Consider the following 4513-nt stretch of genomic DNA (forward strand, 5'->3'; position numbering starts at 1 on the left):
CAGGGGCTCTGCCCCTTGGACCCTGCTAGGGGCTGCCGCCCCTAAACCCCGCTGCCAGGGGCGCTGTCCCCGGACACCCGTTCGTTGTGGGTAGTAATTAAGACTAGAAAGATGATATGAGTAGTGATAGTTAATTGATATGTATACTTGTTATACAGTCAGCCGTGCACAACTGAAGAAAGGGATTACGATTAACGGTGAACGTAACCGTGTTCAGGTGAGTTTCTAGCCCCATTTCCTTGTTATGTATTCGGGGCTGTGTGCATACTCGATGTGAAGTGTGAATACACTTACCTTAAGTGGTAAATGTATGCTATAGATGTTATACGAGGTAGCTATTATATAATACTTGTCGGGGCGTGAACGATCTTCGGATATTGCACGCATCGCTAAGGATAGTGATTGCCAAGTGGTTATTAGTGTGTATGAATGCTATGATGTGACTTGCTTATTATGTAAATGATATGAAGCGTGTTGTAGACAAGTAGAGGTAGAGCGTGTTAGAAGTGGCAAGAGTGTAGTAAGAGTGTTAGTGGCATGACGATAGTACGTGGTAGGGTAAGCCTATACGTGACTACGTCATTAAAGTAGCAAAGTGGCAAAGTGGCATAACGTTATACGTTATTAAAGCGGCAAAGTGGTAAAGTGGCATAACGCTATACGTTATTAAAGTGGCAAAGTGGCAAGGTGGTAGGTGTAAATAAGAGGCTAAGTGGTAAGGTAAGCAGGTTAGATAGTGGACTACGTGTCTTCGGATACGTATATGATGCATGTTGTGGTTGTATGATAAGTTGCTTGATTAACTAGAACTCACTCAGCGTAGCTGACTTTTAGTATGCACGCAGGTGATCAGACCAAAGAACTAGCATGAGGATGGCACATGGCATGGATTGAACGGCTGACATCTTAAGATGGAAGAAAAGATGTTTTAAATATAATGATTTGTTTTATAGTATCAAAGAAGAGATTGAATGTTTTGTAACGAATGCTTCAAGTAAACGTTTCCGCGAAAGTTTTAAGTAACTCTGATTGCAAGAACTGTGTTTATGAGTAAATCCGACGCTAAAGTAGGGCTACCGGTTCGGGGCCTTACAAGTGCCACGTGTCTCCTCACGCGAGCTGCCTCATCCTACTCACCTGCGTGCATACTAAAAGTCAGCTACGCTGAGTGAGTTCTAGTTAATCACATAATCATACAATACCTTCTTACATTTCATACTTAACCTCTTAACTTTCTTACATACACACGTAAGTGCATATACTTTCATTCTTACCTTCATACTTCCTTTACATACATAATCATATGTTTTAAAGAGCCTTTCGCCCTATAACCTCACAGATATTATAAGGGTCTGGTCCCTAACATCACAGATATTATAAGGGTCTGGTCCCTAACATCACAGATATTATAAGGGTCTGGTCCCTAACATCACAGATATTATAAGGGTCTGGTCCCTAACATCACAGATATTATTAGGGTCTAGTCCCTTTGTTTCGTGTAACTATACCATACATGTTCATACATACTTTCCTTGACAATACGTGCAATCTCCGAAGAGCGTCCACGTACCATCATCATAACATACATACATTATGCATACATCATATATTCATACATACATCATATCTCTCATCATACTTATCAATCATATCTTAACTACCACCTGACGGTTCATGCAATATCCGAAGATCATTCATGCACCGTCAAGCAATCATCATACATAAATCATACAAGGCATACACTTATCACTTAAGATAAGTGTATTAACTATCACATCGAGTATGCACACAGCCCCGAAAACATAACAAGGAAGTGGGGCTAGAAACTACCTCAAGGGGGTTGCGTTCACCGTTTACGATTATCCCCTTCTTTAGTTTGTGCGCGACTAACTGTATAATAATTATACGTATCAATAACTATCACTACACATATCGTCTTTCTAGTTTAATTATTACCCACAACGAACGGGGGTCCGGGGGCAGCGCCCCTGGCAGCGGGGTTCTAGGGGCGGCAGCCCCTAGCGGGGTCCAAGGGGCAGAGCCCCTGGCTGGGGTTAAGCTGCTTAATTGTCGTGACACATTTTCCATTAACATTTTGAATCGTTAATTAATTTGCTACTTAAAAGTTCAAGGGCCTAATTGTAATTAAATCATTCTTTTCTAAGTCCAAGGACTGTTATTGTCATTCAGTTAAACTTCTAATTCGTTATTGGTTCATAGCGAATTGGATTATCCTAGCAAACTGGTTCTTATAACGAATTGAACCCTTAACGAACTGGACTTCTTAACGAATCAGTCCATATAGCGAATTGGACCTTCTAATTTGTTATTTCTTTTAACGAACTAATCATAACGAATCAAGGGTAATTCGTTATCCTTTTCCCTTAACGAATCGGAGACGAATCATAGACGAACTAGAGCTAGTTCGCTGTGCTCCCTTAAGCGAATCAACTAACGAATCACCTTCAATTCGTTAAGCCCCCATAGCGAACTAGGGTTAGGTCAGGGAATGTCAGAACATTCCCTTACATTCCTTATCCTCGTACCACTATTCTGGCGCCGCCTTTGCTGGAAAGCCGCCGGAAAACCGCGAACACGTCGGAAAAACGAGTTTTAACTCGTTTTTCACCGTTTTTCGTCCCGTTCGATCCAGATCTGTGCTAGGGTGACCCCTAAGCTCATCATAGGTTCGGTTTATACCCGATTCCACCCGGATCTCGTGACGTAAACGGTTTAACGGTGTCGGCTCGTCGTTTAGTGACCATAACTAACGGATTTAAGCTCATACAACAAAATACTATCATACCTTGGGTCGGGATCCGATTCTTCTTCTATATTTCGGCTAGAGAGGCTAGAGGAGAGAGCTTAAGTGTGTGTTTGAGAGGTGTAAGGGATATGTGTAAATGAATTAAATGGAGGATTAAGGGTATATAAATTTTTTGATCATGGGCTTAAGCCCATGGTCTTTCCTTCATTCCTCCATAACCCAAGTCCATAACCCATATCCATTTACCTAACACAAGTCCATCTCGTATTCTATTCAACTAAACCGATAATGACCCGCTATAAAATAAACGAACTTTATTTTATTAATATAACCGAAAGTAGGATGTTACACAATCTCCATTCGAGACGTGTTGAGGTTTAAAAAGTTGGCATAAGAAAGATATCTAGGCTCAGAGATCATGGTGTGCAGAATAGCTCGTCACTCCCGTTTCACTTTAGGGGATAATTTTTTGGGGAGTCTAAGAATTGGTGGGCCGAGTTTAATTCATATGGTCGGGCCCATGAGAGTTGTGAAATTGGTTTCTTCCCGACCAGTTGTAAGAGGAGAGTATTGAGGAGCATCGATGAGAAGAGGATAAAGGAGAAGCCTCCTGAATGAGGTTTCAGGAGCGAGTCCGGCTGAAGACAATTCAATAAACTTAGCGCTTCCCGGGAGGCAACCCGGTTATATATTTTCTTATTATTTTGTTTTTATTTCTGAGTTTTGCTGGGTGTTTCTTCTCTTACTTGCAGGTTACTCCTTGGTTGGTTGATGACGGTTGATGAGCTGGAGTTTTAAACAAGTGTGAGGATGCAATTTTCTTAAGGATTGCCACTTTCGTTCGTTAGTGATAGCTTGATAGAGAGCACGGGAGTTTTAAGCTTGCGTTCATATAGGAGGGCGAGGAACATGATTCACCGCACACTTACATATCACATATGCCAGGGGAGTCTATTCCATTTTATTTTTCTTTATGTTTAGTTTTGTCTTTTCCTTGTCTCATATTGAGGACAATATGAAATTTTAAGTGTGGATATGGGGAATTGACGTTTTCATTTTTAAGAAAAATAATAGAATTTTTATAAAAAAAATAATAATAAAAAAAGTTTTAAAGAAAAATGTTCTTTGAATTTAATTTTTTTTTGTGTTAAAGTGGGAGATGATGATATTTATCGGAAATCGGTTTTTCAAACTACTACTAATATGAGATAAATAAAAGAAAACGCACTTAACTTAGGATGTGTCGGTAGGCTCAGCCTTGAAAATGAAAGGGCAAATTTAACAAAATGGTTAAAACAGAATTCTTTTGTTGGTAAATCGTTTTGTCCGTGGAAAATAAATAATGAAAGTCGGGCCATACTCAAGCCTCAAATTTTGGTATGAAAAAGTGGAAATATCGTGAGTTTTAAAAATTTGAATACGTTATCATATGATGCTTGGGTAGTTTTAACGTTAGAGTACGCCGTGTAGCCTGTGATATAAATCTTAAACTGCTAGTTTAGTGTTTTACACCTCATTGGCGTATGGTTTTATAACCTTAAATCTTGTATTGATGGGATGCTTCGGGTCTGGAGACCATGGGTCTGTATGCAATCTATTCATCTGGGTATTCACAATTCCTAAGTGGGGTTATGGATATTTAAAATAAAGCCAAAAAGAGCAAACCCTTATAAGTCTTTAAATATGATCACAAAAGTACAAAAGTACAAATACATTACAGACTTGATCATCCACGCTGTTAGCCAT

The sequence above is a fragment of the Bidens hawaiensis genome, unplaced genomic scaffold (assembly GCF_021521415.1).
Source record: "Bidens hawaiensis isolate Kalapana, Puna unplaced genomic scaffold, B.hawaiensis_p1.1 tig00419415_1, whole genome shotgun sequence".
NCBI classification, from domain to species: Eukaryota; Viridiplantae; Streptophyta; class Magnoliopsida; order Asterales; family Asteraceae; genus Bidens; species Bidens hawaiensis.